The following is a 16,584-nucleotide window of genomic DNA, read 5'->3' on the forward strand; positions in this document are numbered from 1 at the left end:
TTTAAGTGCAATATGTGCACAGCTCTGAATCATCAGAATAAAAGGTCAGGCACTGAGTGCTGCAAACAAAAGACACAGGGATAAAAGAAGGGATGAAAACTCAAGACACCTACGTGCTTACTTACAGGAGACTCACTTGAGATCCAAGGACACAGACAAACTACAAGGCGAAGGTGTGTGGACAAGTACCCTACACGAGTGAAACGGAAAATCAAACAATCAAGCAAATGGATTCTGTTTGAGTCCCCAGAGACAGTCAGCAGAAAATAGCCCTATCTGGCCACCGTGAATTCTTTTTGTTTGGTTTCAACAGTTCCCAGCCATAGATTTAGTGGTGCAGCAACATACTTCTCATTTTCTCTCACCTCAACAACTGAGTTGCTGCAATAATAAGAATCTGGGCCTTTGAAATCAGTGGATTTTATGATGTTCACGAATGTGAAAATCTAATAACCACCTAAAGAGGGAAGTTTGGACACTCAATAAACACGTCACTCCACAATACACTGTTAGCTCCCAACTGCTCCTGTCTAGAAATTGGTGTTCCTTTTTATTTGACCCTCCGTCCTATCGGCGGTGATCACGCTGATGTCCTTCAAACATGGTGGTGAGCCAAGCAACAAGTTTACTTTTCTGTCGACAACAGGCCCAGAGGAATGATACTTGAGATCCTCAGGGAGCCCTTAGTCAATGAATGTGGCTAAATACAGACAGCAAGTTAGAAGGAGATGAAAGAGGACAGGGGATAGAGTCACGGGTTCAAGTCCCGGCACAACCATTTCCTGGTTTTGTAGGTACACGCGGCCGACTCGAACTGCAAGTGTCTCGGTGAACCCAGTGCAGCCTAGATACTTTGCAGGATTTTTGGGAGCATATTGCAGGAAAGTGATATAGGGTATATGGTTAACTGTTCTGTACAGATGGACAGATGGACAGACAAAAGGATGATTGATTGTGTAATTGATTAATAGATAGACAGTCAGATAGATAGGTATAGGTACATATCGATTAGCACAAAGCTACTGCTCATAACAAGGAGAGCAATGGTGAAAGCACATTGCAAAACTACAAACAAAAAAGAAGAATGAAATCCAGTTTAAAAAGTGCAGTAAGCAGCCATAAGAAGAAAACAATTCCTATCATTTGCAATAACGTGGATGGAGCTAGAGGGTATTATGCTCAGTCAAATAGGCCAGGCGGAGAAATATATGTACCAAATGATTTCACTCATGTGTGGAGTATGATAACAAAGAAAAAGTGAAGGAAAAGACAGCAGCAGACTCACAGAACCCGAGAGTGGACTAACAGTTACCAAAGAGAAAGGGACTGGTTAGGGTTTGTGGGAAGGGAGTAATAAGTGCGGGGAGAAAGAATGGGGGCATTAGGATTAGCATGTATAATGTGTAGGGTGGGGTGTCATGGGTAGGGCTGTACAACACAGAGAAGACATGTAGTGATTCTACAGCATCTTAGTACATGCTGACGGAGAGCGGCTGTAACTGGGATTTGGGGTGACTTGGTGAAGAGGGTAGACAGAATAACATAATTTTCTGCATGTGATTGTATATTAATGAGAACAAAAAGAATTTCAAAGTGCAGTAAGAGCACAGCTCTCAAATATCAGAATAAAAGTACAGCCTTTGAGTGCTCCAATCAAAAGACACAGGGTTAGAAGAACTGATGAAAACTCAAGACCACCTACGTGCTCCCTTACTGGAGACTCACTTGAGATCCAAGGACAAAGACAAACTACAAGCTGAAGGGGCGGGGACAGGTACCCTACACAAGTGAAAGTGAGAAACAAAGAAAGAAATGGATTCTGTTTTGGACCCCAGAGAGAGTCAGTAGAAAATAGCCCTATCTAGCCACCGTGAATTCTTTTTGTTTGGTTTCAGCAGTGCTCAGGCATAGATTTAGTGGTGCAGCAACTTCCTTCTCATTTCCTCTCACCTCAACAAATGAATTGCTGTAATAATATGCGTCTGGGAATTTATAATCATTGCTTTTTATGATGTTCACGAATGTAAAGAAGTAATAACCACCTAAAGAGGGAAGTTTGGACACTCAAATAAACACTTCACTCCACAACACACTCTTTGTTCCCAACTGCTCCTGTCCAGAAATAGGTGTTAATTCATATTTGTCCCTCCACCTATCAGCAGTGATCACGCCAATGTCCCTCAAACATGGTGGTGTGCAAAGGGCCAAGTGCACTTTTCTGTCGACAACAGGCCCAGACGAAGGATACTTGTGGTCTTCAGGGATCACTTCCTCACTGAATGTGGCTAAATAAAGTCAACAAGCGAGCAGGAAGTATAAGAGGACAGATGACAAAGATACGAGTTCAAGTCCTTTCACCTCCATTTACTGGTTTTGTAAGCACACTCTGCTGACTCTACCTGAAAGCGTATCGGTGAACACAGTGCTCTCCTTATGGCTTAGTTACCTTGCAAGGTTTCTGGAAGCATAATGTAGGGAAGAGACATAGGCTATGTTGTTAACTGTTCTGTACATAAGGATAGATTGGCAGACAAAAAGATGATTGTTTCATAGATAGATAGGTAGACAGACGACAGGTGAAAGATAGATAGATACGTACATAGATTAATAGATGATAGACATCATAGATAGATGATAGGAAGATAGATAGATAGATACATAGATACATAGATATATACATACAGAGATACATAGATAGACAGACAGACCTTTAGATAGATAGATACAGATACATGTCGATTGACACAAAGCTTTGTTCATAACCAGGAGTTGAATGGTGAATAACATAGCTAAACTACAAACAAAAAGGAAGAATGAAATCCAGTTTATAAAGTGCAGTAAGCAGCCTTAAGAAGGAAACAAATACTACCATTTGCAATGACGTGGATGGAGCAAGACGGTAGTATGTTCAGAAAAATAGGGCAGGCGGATAAAGGCAAGTACCAAGTGATTTCACTCATGTGTGGAGTATAACAACAAAGAAAAACTGAAGTAAAAAAACAGCAGCAGACTCACAGAACCCGAGAGTTGATTAAAAGTAACCAAAGGAAAAAGGACTGGGCAGGGTGAGTCTGAAGGGAGGGATAAGTGTGGGGAGAAAGAATGGGGGCATTAAGTTGAGCATGTATAATGCGCGGGGTCGGGTGTGCATGGGGAGTACTGTACAACACAGAGAAGACTAGTAGAGATCATATAGCATCTTACTACTCACTGATGGACAGTGACTGTAACGGGGACTTTTGGGGGGGACATGGTGAAGGGGTCTACAGCATTGAACTACGCTGATCGGCAGTGACTGAAGAGGTTTTTCGGGGGGACTTGGTGAAGGGGGGAGCATAGTAAACATAATGTTCTTCACGTGATTGTAGATTAATGATAAAAAATATTCTTTAAGTGCAATAAGTGCACAGCTCTGAATCATCAGAATAAAAGGTCAGGCACTGAGTGCTGCAAACAAAAGACACAGGGATAAAAGAAGGGATGAAAACTCAAGACACCTACGTGCTTACTTACAGGAGACTCACTTGAGATCCAAGGACACAGACAAACTACAAGCCGAAGGTGTGTGGACAAGTACCCTACACGAGTGAAACGGAAAATCAAACAATCAAGCAAATGGATTCTGTTTGAGTCCCCAGAGACAGTCAGCAGAAAATAGCCCTATCTGGCCACCGTGAATTCTTTTTGTTTGGTTTCAACAGTTCCCAGCCATAGATTTAGTGGTGCAGCAACATACTTCTCATTTTCTCTCACCTCAACAACTGAGTTGCTGCAATAATAAGAATCTGGGCCTTTGAAATCAGTGGATTTTATGATGTTCACGAATGTGAAAATCTAATAACCACCTAAAGAGGGAAGTTTGGACACTCAATAAACACGTCACTCCACAATACACTGTTAGCTCCCAACTGCTCCTATCTAGAAATTGGTGTTCCTTTTTATTTGACCCTCCGTCCTATCGGCGGTGATCACGCTGATGTCCTTCAAACATGGTGGTGAGCAAAGCAACAAGTTTACTTTTCTGTCGACAACAGGCCCAGAGGAATGATACTTGAGATCCTCAGGGAGCCCTTAGTCAATGAATGTGGCTAAATACAGACAGCAAGTTAGAAGGAGATGAAAGAGGACAGGGGATAGAGACACGGGTTCAAGTCCCGGCACAACCATTTCCTGGTTTTGTAGGTACACGCGGCCGACTCGAACTGCAAGTGTCTCGGTGAACCCAGTGCTCCCTCTGCAGCCTAGATACTTTGCAGGATTTTTGGGAGCATAGTGCAGGAAAGTGATATAGGGTATATGGTTAACTGTTCTGTACAGATGGACAGATGGACAGACAAAAGGATGATTGATTGTGTAATTGATTAATAGATAGACAGACAGATAGATAGGTATAGGTACATATCGATTAGCACAAAGCTACTGCTCATAACAAGGAGAGCAATGGTGAAAGCACATTGCAAAACTACAAACAAAAAAGAAGAATGAAATCCAGTTTAAAAAGTGCAGTAAGCAGCCATAAGAAGAAAACAAATCCTATCATTTGCAATAACGTTGATGGAGCTAGAGGGTATTATGCTCAGTCAAATAGGCCAGGCGGAGAAATACATGTACCAAATGATTTCACTCATGTGTGGAGTATGATAACAAAGAAAAACTGAAGGAAAAGACAGCAGCAGACTCACAGAACCCGAGAGTGGACTAACAGTTACCAAAGAGAAAGGGACTGGGTAGGGTTTGTGGGAAGGGAGTAATAAGTGCGGGGAAAAAGAATGGGGGCATTAGGGTTAGCATGTATAATGTGTAGGGTGGGGTGTCATGGGTAGGGCTGTACAACACAGAGAAGACATGTAGTGATTCTACAGCATCTTAGTACATGCTGACGGAGAGCGGCTGTAACTGGGATTTGGGGTGACTTGGTGAAGAGGGTAGACAGAATAACATAATTTTCTGCATGTGATTGTATATTAATGAGAACAAAAAGAATTTCAAAGTGCAGTAAGAGCACAGCTCTCAAATATCAGAATAAAAGTACAGCCTTTGAGTGCTCCAATCAAAAGACACAGGGTTAGAAGAACTGATGAAAACTCAAGACCACCTACGTGCTCCCTTACTGGAGACTCACTTGAGATCCAAGGACAAAGACAAACTACAAGCTGAAGGGGCGGGGACAGGTACCCTACACAAGTGAAACTGAGAAACAAAGAAAGAAATGGATTCTGTTTTGGACCCCAGAGAGAGTCAGTAGAAAATAGCCCTATCTAGCCACAGTGAATTCTTTTTGTTTGGTTTCAGCAGTGCTCAGGCATAGATTTAGTGGTGCAGCAACTTCCTTCTCATTTCCTCTCACCTCAACAAATGAATTGCTGTAATAATATGCGTCTGGGAATTTATAATCATTGCTTTTTATGATGTTCACGAATGTAAAGAAGTAATAACCACCTAAAGAGGGAAGTTTGGACACTCAAATAAACACTTCACTCCACAACACACTCTTTGTTCCCAACTGCTCCTGTCCAGAAATAGGTGTTAATTCATATTTGTCCCTCCACCTATCAGCAGTGATCACGCCAATATCCCTCAAACATGGTGGTGTGCAAAGGGCCAAGTGCACTTTTCTGTCGACAACAGGCCCAGACGAAGGATACTTGTGGTCTTCAGGGATCACTTACTCACTGAATGTGGCTAAATAAAGTCAACAAGCGAGCAGGAAGTATAAGAGGACAGATGACAAAGATACGAGTTCAAGTCCTTTCACCTCCATTTACTGGTTTTGTAAGCACACTCTGCTGACTCTACCTGAAAGCGTATCGGTGAACACAGTGCTCTCCTTATGGCTTAGTTACCTTGCAAGGTTTCTGGAAGCATAATGTAGGGAAGAGACATAGGCTATGTTGTTAACTGTTCTGTACATAAGGATAGATTGGCAGACAAAAAGATGATTGTTTCATAGATAGATAGGTAGACAGACGACAGGTGAAAGATAGATAGATAGGTACATAGATTAATAGATGATAGACATCATAGATAGATGATAGGAAGATAGATAGATAGATACATAGATAGATACATAGATATATACATACATAGATACATAGATAGACAGACAGACCTTTAGATAGATAGATACAGATACATGTCGATTGACACAAAGCTATTATTCATAACCAGGAGTTGAATGGTGAATAACATAGCTAAACTACAAACAAAAAGGAAGAATGAAATCCAGTTTAAAAAGTGCAGTAAGCAGCCTTAAGAAGAAAACAAATACTACCATTTGCAATGACGTGGATGGAGCAAGACGGTAGTATGTTCAGGAAAATAGGGCATGCGGATAAAGGCAAGTACCAAGTGATTTCACTCATGTGTGGAGTATAACAACAAAAAAAAACTGAAGTAAAAAAACAGCAGCAGACTCACAGAACCCGAGAGTTGACTAAAAGTAACCAAAGGAAAAAGGACTGGGCAGGGTGAGTCTGAAGGGAGGGATAAGTGTGGGGAGAAAGAATGGGGGCATTAAGTTTAGCATGTATAATGCGCGGGGTCGGGTGTGCATGGGGAGTACTGTACAACACAGAGAAGACTAGTAGAGATCATATAGCATCTTACTACTCACTGATGGACAGTGACTGTAACGGGGACTTTTGGGGGGGACATGGTGAAGGGGTCTACAGCATCCAACTACGCCGATCGGCAGTGACTGAAGAGGTTTTTCGGGGGAATTTGGTGAAGGGGGGAGCATAGTAAACATAATGTTCTTCACGTGATTGTAGATTAATGATAAAAAATATTCTTTAAGTGCAATAAGTGCACAGCTCTGAATCATCAGAATAAAAGGTCAGGCACTGAGTGCTGCAAACAAAAGACACAGGGATAAAAGAAGGGATGAAAACTCAAGACACCTACGTGCTTACTTACAGGAGACTCACTTGAGATCCAAGGACACAGACAAACTACAAGCCGAAGGTGTGTGGACAAGTACCCTACACGAGTGAAACGGAAAATCAAACAATCAAGCAAATGGATTCTGTTTGAGTCCCCAGAGACAGTCAGCAGAAAATAGCCCTATCTGGCCACCGTGAATTCTTTTTGTTTGGTTTCAACAGTTCCCAGCCATAGATTTAGTGGTGCAGCAACATACTTCTCATTTTCTCTCACCTCAACAACTGAGTTGCTGCAATAATAAGAATCTGGGCCTTTGAAATCAGTGGATTTTATGATGTTCACGAATGTGAAAATCTAATAACCACCTAAAGAGGGAAGTTTGGACACTCAATAAACACGTCACTCCACAATACACTGTTAGCTCCCAACTGCTCCTATCTAGAAATTGGTGTTCCTTTTTATTTGACCCTCCGTCCTATCGGCGGTGATCACGCTGATGTCCTTCAAACATGGTGGTGAGCGAAGCAACAAGTTTACTTTTCTGTCGACAACAGGCCCAGAGGAATGATACTTGAGATCTTCAGGGAGCCCTTAGTCAATGAATGTGGCTAAATACAGACAGCAAGTTAGAAGGAGATGAAAGAGGACAGGGGATAGAGACACGGGTTCATGTCCCAGCACAACCATTTCCTGGTTTTGTAGGTACACGCGGCCGACTCGAACTGCAAGTGTCTCGGTGAACCCAGTGCTCCCTCTGCAGCCTAGATACTTTGCAGGATTTTGGGGAGCATAGTGCAGGAAAGTGATATAGGGTATATGGTTAACTGTTCTGTACAGATGGACAGATGGACAGACAAAAGGATGATTGATTGTGTAATTGATTAATAGATAGACAGACAGATAGATAGATATAGGTACATATCGATTAGCACAAAGCTACTGCTCATAACAAGGAGAGCAATGGTGAAATCACATTGCAAAACTACAAAAAAAAAGAAGTATGAAATCCAGTTTAAAAAGTGCAGTAAGCAGCCATAAGAAGAAAACAAATCCTATCATTTGCAATAACGTGGATGGAGCTAGAGGGTATTATGCTCAGTCAAATAGGCCAAGCGGAGAAATACATGTACCAAATGATTTCACTCATGTGTGGAGTATGATAACAAAGAAAAAGTGAAGGAAAAGACAGCAGCAGACTCACAGAACCCGAGAGTGGACTAACAGTTACCAAAGAGAAAGGGACTGGGTAGGGTTTGTGGGAAGGGAGTAATAAGTGCGGGGAAAAAGAATGGGGGCATTAGGATTAGCATGTATAATGTGTAGGGTGGGGTGTCATGGGTAGGGCTGTACAACACAGAGAAGACATGTAGTGATTCTACAGCATCTTAGTACATGCTGACGGAGAGCGGCTGTAACTGGGATTTGGGGTGACTTGGTGAAGAGGGTAGACAGAATAACATAATTTTCTGCATGTGATTGTATATTAATGAGAACAAAAAGAATTTCAAAGTGCAGTAAGAGCACAGCTCTCAAATATCAGAATAAAAGTACAGCCTTTGAGTGCACCAATCAAAAGACACAGGGTTAGAAGAACTGATGAAAACTCAAGACCACCTACGTGCTCCCTTACTGGAGACTCACTTGAGATCCAAGGACAAAGACAAACTACAAGCTGAAGGGGCGGGGACAGGTACCCTACACAAGTGAAACTGAGAAACAAAGAAAGAAATGGATTCTGTTTTGGACCCCAGAGAGAGTCAGTAGAAAATAGCCCTATCTAGCCACCGTGAATTCTTTTTGTTTGGTTTCAGCAGTGCTCAGGCATAGATTTAGTGGTGCAGCAACTTCCTTCTCATTTCCTCTCACCTCAACAAATGAATTGCTGTAATAATATGCGTCTGGGCATTTATAATCATTGCTTTTTATGATGTTCACGAATGTAAAGAAGTAATAACCACCTAAAGAGGGAAGTTTGGACACTCAAATAAACACTTCACTCCACAACACACTCTTTGTTCCCAACTGCTCCTGTCCAAATATAGGTGTTAATTCATATTTGTCCCTCCACCTATCAGCAGTGATCACGCCAATGTCCCTCAAACATGGTGGTGTGCAAAGGGCCAAGTACACTTTTCTGTCGACAACAGGCCCAGACGAAGGATACTTGTGGTCTTCAGGGATCACTTACTCACTGAATGTGGCTAAATAAAGTCAACAAGCGAGCAGGAAGTATAAGAGGACAGATGACAAAGATACGAGTTCAAGTCCTTTCACCTCCATTTACTGGTTTTGTAAGCACACTCTGCTGACTCTACCTGAAAGCGTATCGGTGAACACAGTGCTCTCCTTATGGCTTAGTTACCTTGTAAGGTTTCTGGAAGCATAATGTAGGGAAGAGACATAGGCTATGTTGTTAACTGTTCTGTACATAAGGATAGATTGGCAGACAAAAAGATGATTGTTTCATAGATAGATAGGTAGACAGACGACAGGTGAAAGATAGATAGATAGGTACATAGATTAATAGATGATAGACATCATAGATAGATGATAGGAAGATAGATAGATACATAGATAGATACATAGATATATACATACATAGATACATAGATAGACAGACAGACCTTTAGATAGATAGATACAGATACATGTCGATTGACACAAAGCTATTATTCATAACCAGGAGTTGAATGGTGAATAACATAGCTAAACTACAAACAAAAAGGAAGAATGAAATCCAGTTTAAAAAGTGCAGTAAGCAGCCTTAAGAAGAAAACAAATACTACCATTTGCAATGACGTGGATGGAGCAAGACGGTAGTATGTTCAGAAAAATAGGGCAGGCGGATAAAGGCAAGTACCAAGTGATTTCACTCATGTGTGGAGTATAACAACAAAGAAAAACTGAAGTAAAAAAACAGCAGCAGACTCACAGAACCCGAGAGTTGACTAAAAGTAACCAAAGGAAAAAGGACTGGGCAGGGTGAGTCTGAAGGGAGGGATAAGTGTGGGGAGAAAGAATGGGGGCATTAAGTTTAGCATGTATAATGCGCGGGGTCGGGTGTGCATGGGGAGTACTGTACAACAGAGAAGACTAGTAGAGATCATATAGCATCTTACTACTCACTGATGGACAGTGACTGTAACGGGGACTTTTGGGGGGGACATGGTGAAGGGGTCTACAGCATCCAACTACGCTGATCGACAGTGACTGAAGAGGTTTTTCGGGGGGACTTGGTGAAGGGGGGAGCATAGTAAACATAATGTTCTTCACGTGATTGTAGATTAATGATAAAAAATATTCTTTAAGTGGAATAAGTGCACAGCTCTGAATCATCAGAATAAAAGGTCAGGCACTGAGTGCTGCAAACAAAAGACACAGGGATAAAAGAAGTGATGAAAACTCAAGACACCTACGTGCTTACTTACAGGAGACTCACTTGAGATCCAAGGACACAGACAAACTACAAGCCGAAGGTGTGTGGACAAGTACCCTACACGAGTGAAACGGAAAATCAAACAATCAAGCAAATGGATTCTGTTTGAGCCCCAGAGACAGTCAGCAGAAAATAGCCCTATCTGGCCACCGTGAATTCTTTTTGTTTGGTTTCAACAGTTCCCAGCCATAGATTTAGTGGTGCAGCAACATACTTCTCATTTTCTCTCACCTCAACAACTGAGTTGCTGCAATAATAAGAATCTGGGCCTTTGAAATCAGTGGATTTTATGATGTTCACGAATGTGAAAATCTAATAACCACCTAAAGAGGGAAGTTTGGACACTCAATAAACACGTCACTCCACAATACACTGTTAGCTCCCAACTGCTCCTATCTAGAAATTGGTGTTCCTTTTTATTTGACCCTCCGTCCTATCGGCGGTGATCACGCTGATGTCCTTCAAACATGGTGGTGAGCAAAGCAACAAGTTTACTTTTCTGTCGACAACAGGCCCAGAGGAATGATACTTGAGATCTTCAGGGAGCCCTTAGTCAATGAATGTGGCTAAATACAGACAGCAAGTTAGAAGGAGATGAAAGAGGACAGGGGATAGAGACACGGGTTCAAGTCCCAGCACAACCATTTCCTGGTTTTGTAGGTACACGCGGCCGACTCGAACTGCAAGTGTCTCGGTGAACCCAGTGCTCCCTCTGCAGCCTAGATACTTTGCAGGATTTTGGGGAGCATAGTGCAGGAAAGTGATATAGGGTATATGGTTAACTGTTCTGTACAGATGGACAGATGGACAGACAAAAGGATGATTGATTGTGTAATTGATTAATAGATAGACAGACAGATAGATAGATATAGGTACATATCGATTAGCACAAAGCTACTGCTCATAACAAGGAGAGCAATGGTGAAAGCACATTGCAAAACTACAAACAAAAAAGAAGAATGAAATCCAGTTTAAAAAGTGCAGTAAGCAGCCATAAGAAGAAAACAAATCCTATCCTTTGCAATAACGTGGATGGAGCTAGAGGGTATTATGCTCAGTCAAATAGGCCAGGCAGAGAAATACATGTACCAAATGATTTCACTCATGTGTGGAGTATGATAACAAAGAAAAACTGAAGGAAAAGACAGCAGCAGACTCACAGAACCCGAGTGTGGACTAACAGTTACCAAAGAGAAAGGGACTGGGTAGGGTTTGTGGGAAGGGAGTAATAAGTGCGGGGAAAAAGAATGGGGGCATTAGGATTAGCATGTATAATGTGTAGGGTGGTGTGTCATGGGTAGGGCTGTACAACACAGAGAAGACATGTAGTGATTCTACAGCATCTTAGTACATGCTGACGGAGAGCGGCTGTAACTGGGATTTGGGGTGACTTGGTGAAGAGGGTAGACAGAATAACATAACTTTCTGCATGTGATTGTATATTAATGAGAACAAAAAGAATTTCAAAGTGCAGTAAGAGCACAGCTCTCAAATATCAGAATAAAAGTACAGCCTTTGAGTGCTCCAATCAAAAGACACAGGGTTAGAAGAACTGATGAAAACTCAAGACCACCTACGTGCTCCCTTACTGGAGACTCACTTGAGATCCAAGGACAAAGACAAACTACAAGCTGAAGGGGCGGGGACAGGTACCCTACACAAGTGAAACTGAGAAACAAAGAAAGAAATGGATTCTGTTTAGGACCCCAGAGAGAGTCAATAGAAAATAGCCCTATCTAGCCACCGTGAATTCTTTTTGTTTGGTTTCAGCAGTGCTCAGGCATAGATTTAGTGGTGCAGCAACTTCCTTCTCATTTCCTCTCACCTCAACAAATGAGTTGCTGTAATAATATGCGTCTGGGCATTTATAATCATTGCTTTTTATGATGTTCACGAATGTAAAGAAGTAATAACCACCTAAAGAGGGAAGTTTGGACACTCAAATAAACACTTCACTCCACAACACACTCTTTGTTCCCAACAGCTCCTGTCCAGAAATAGGTGTTAATTCATATTTGTCCCTCCACCTATCAGCAGTGATCACGCCAATGTCCCTCAAACATGGTGGTGTGCAAAGGGCCAAGTACACTTTTCTGTCGACAACAGGCCCAGACGAAGGATACTTGTGGTCTTCAGGGATCACTTACTCACTGAATGTGGCTAAATAAAGTCAACAAGCGAGCAGGAAGTATAAGAGGACAGATGACAAAGATACGAGTTCAAGTCCTTTCACCTCCATTTACTGGTTTTGTAAGCACACTCTGCTGACTCTACCTGAAAGCGTATCGGTGAACACAGTGCTCTCCTTATGGCTTAGTTACCTTGCAAGGTTTCTGGAAGCATAATGTAGGGAAGAGACATAGGCTATGTTGTTAACTGTTCTGTACATAAGGATAGATTGGCAGACAAAAAGATGATTGTTTCATAGATAGATAGGTAGACAGACGACAGGTGAAAGATAGATAGATAGGTACATAGATTAATAGATGATAGACATCATAGATAGATGATAGGAAGATAGATAGATAGATACATAGATAGATACATAGATATATACATACATAGATACATAGATAGACAGACAGACCTTTAGATAGATAGATACAGATACATGTCGATTGACACAAAGCTATTATTCATAACCAGGAGTTGAATGGTGAATAACATAGCTAAACTACAAACAAAAAGGAAGAATGAAATCCAGTTTAAAAAGTGCAGTAAGCAGCCTTAAGAAGAAAACAAATACTACCATTTGCAATGACGTGGATGGAGCAAGACGGTAGTATGTTCAGAAAAATAGGGCAGGCGGATAAAGGCAAGTACCAAGTGATTTCACTCATGTGTGGAGTATAACAACAAAGAAAAACTGAAGTAAAAAAACAGCAGCAGACTCACAGAACCCGAGAGTTGACTAAAAGTAACCAAAGGAAAAAGGACTGGGCAGGGTGAGTCTGAAGGGAGGGATAAGTGTGGGGAGAAAGAATGGGGGCATTAAGTTTAGCATGTATAATGCGCGGGGTCGGGTGTGCATGGGGAGTACTGTACAACAGAGAAGACTAGTAGAGATCATATAGCATCTTACTACTCACTGATGGACAGTGACTGTAACGGGGACTTTTGGGGGGGACATGGTGAAGGGGTCTACAGCATCCAACTACGCTGATCGACAGTGACTGAGGAGGTTTTTCGGGGGGACTTGGTGAAGGGGGGAGCATAGTAAACATAATGTTCTTCACGTGATTGTAGATTAATGATAAAAAATATTCTTTAAGTGCAATAAGTGCACAGCTCTGAATCATCAGAATAAAAGGTCAGGCACTGAGTGCTGCAAACAAAAGACACAGGGATAAAAGAAGTGATGAAATCTCAAGACACCTACGTGCTTACTTACAGGAGACTCACTTGAGATCCAACGACACAGACAAACTACAAGCCGAAGGTGTGTGGACAAGTACCCTACACGAGTGAAACGGAAAATCAAACAATCAAGCAAATGGATTCTGTTTGAGCCCCAGAGACAGTCAGCAGAAAATAGCCCTATCTGGCCACCGTGAATTCTTTTTGTTTGGTTTCAACAGTTCCCAGCCATAGATTTAGTGGTGCAGCAACATACTTCTCATTTTCTCTCACCTCAACAACTGAGTTGCTGCAATAATAAGAATCTGGGCCTTTGAAATCAGTGGATTTTATGATGTTCACGAATGTGAAAATCTAATAACCACCTAAAGAGGGAAGTTTGGACACTCAATAAACACGTCACTCCACAATACACTGTTAGCTCCCAACTGCTCCTATCTAGAAATTGGTGTTCCTTTTTATTTGACCCTCCGTCCTATCGGCGGTGATCACGCTGATGTCCTTCAAACATGGTGGTGAGCAAAGCAACAAGTTTACTTTTCTGTCGACAACAGGCCCAGAGGAATGATACTTGAGATCTTCAGGGAGCCCTTAGTCAATGAATGTGGCTAAATACAGACAGCAAGTTAGAAGGAGATGAAAGAGGACAGGGGATAGAGACACGGGTTCAAGTCCCAGCACAACCATTTCCTGGTTTTGTAGGTACACGCGGCCGACTCGAACTGCAAGTGTCTCGGTGAACCCAGTGCTCCCTCTGCAGCCTAGATACTTTGCAGGATTTTGGGGAGCATAGTGCAGGAAAGTGATATAGGGTATATGGTTAACTGTTCTGTACAGATGGACAGATGGACAGACAAAAGGATGATTGATTGTGTAATTGATTAATAGATAGACAGATAGATAGATATAGGTACATATCGATTAGCACAAAGCTACTGCTCATAACAAGGAGAGCAATGGTGAAAGCACATTGCAAAACTACAAACAAAAAAGAAGAATGAAATCCAGTTTAAAAAGTGCAGTAAGCAGCCATAAGAAGAAAACAAATCCTATCATTTGCAATAACGTGGATGGAGCTAGAGGGTATTATGCTCAGTCAAATAGGCCAGGCGGAGAAATACATGTACCAAATGATTTCACTCATGTGTGGAGTATGATAACAAAGAAAAACTGAAGGAAAAGACAGCAGCAGACTCACAGAACCCGAGAGTGGACTAACAGTTACCAAAGAGAAAGGGACTGGGTAGGGTTTGTGGGAAGGGAGTAATAAGTGCGGGGAAAAAGAATGGGGGCATTAGGATTAGCATGTATAATGTGTAGGGTGGGGTGTCATGGGTAGGGCTGTACAACACAGAGAAGACATGTAGTGATTCTACAGCATCTTAGTACATGCTGACGGAGAGCGGCTGTAACTGGGATTTGGAGTGACTTGGTGAAGAGGGTAGACAGAATAACATAATTTTCTGCATGTGATTGTATATTAATGAGAACAAAAAGAATTTCAAAGTGCAGTAAGAGCACAGCTCTCAAATATCAGAATAAAAGTACAGCCTTTGAGTGCTCCAATCAAAAGACACAGGGTTAGAAGAACTGATGAAAACTCAAGACCACCTACGTGCTCCCTTACTGGAGACTCACTTGAGATCCAAGGACAAAGACAAACTACAAGCTGAAGGGGCGGGGACAGGTACCCTACACAAGTGAAACTGAGAAACAAAGAAAGAAATGGATTCTGTTTAGGACCCCAGAGAGAGTCAGTAGAAAATAGCCCTATCTAGCCACCGTGAATTCTTTTTGTTTGGTTTCAGCAGTGCTCAGGCATAGATTTAGTGGTGCATCAACTTCCTTCTCATTTCCTCTCACCTCAACAAATGAGTTGCTGTAATAATATGCGTCTGGGCATTTATAATCATTGATTTTTATGATGTTCACGAATGTAAAGAAGTAATAACCACCTAAAGAGGGAAGTTTGGACACTCAAATAAACACTTCACTCCACAACACACTCTTTGTTCCCAACAGCTCCTGTCCAGAAATAGGTGTTAATTCATATTTGTCCCTCCACCTATCAGCAGTGATCACGCCAATGTCCCTCAAACATGGTGGTGTGCAAAGGGCCAAGTACACTTTTCTGTCGACAACAGGCCCAGACGAAGGATACTTGTGGTCTTCAGGGATCACTTACTCACTGAATGTGGCTAAATAAAGTCAACAAGCGAGCAGGAAGTATAAGAGGACAGATGACAAAGATACGAGTTCAAGTCCTTTCACCTCCATTTACTGGTTTTGTAAGCACACTCTGCTGACTCTACCTGAAAGCGTATCGGTGAACACAGTGCTCTCCTTATGGCTTAGTTACCTTGCAAGGTTTCTGGAAGCATAATGTAGGGAAGAGACATAGGCTATGTTGTTAACTGTTCTGTACATAAGGATAGATTGGCAGACAAAAAGATGATTGTTTCATAGATAGATAGGTAGACAGACGACAGGTGAAAGATAGATAGATAGGTACATAGATTAATAGATGATAGACATCATAGATAGATGATAGGAAGATAGATAGATAGATACATAGATAGATACATAGATATATACATACATAGATACATAGATAGACAGACAGACCTTTAGATAGATAGATACAGATACATGTCGATTGACACAAAGCTATTATTCATAACCAGGAGTTGAATGGTGAATAACATAGCTAAACTACAAACAAAAAGGAAGAATGAAATCCAGTTTAAAAAGTGCAGTAAGCAGCCTTAAGAAGAAAACAAATACTACCATTTGCAATGACGTGGATGGAGCAAGACGGTAGTATGTTCAGAAAAATAGGGCAGGCGGATAAAGGCAAGTACCAAGTGATTTCACTCATGTGTGGAGTATAACAACAAAGAAAAACTGAA

Source organism: Manis pentadactyla, chromosome X (genome assembly GCF_030020395.1).
Source record: "Manis pentadactyla isolate mManPen7 chromosome X, mManPen7.hap1, whole genome shotgun sequence".
In the NCBI taxonomy this organism is placed as follows: Eukaryota; Metazoa; Chordata; class Mammalia; order Pholidota; family Manidae; genus Manis; species Manis pentadactyla.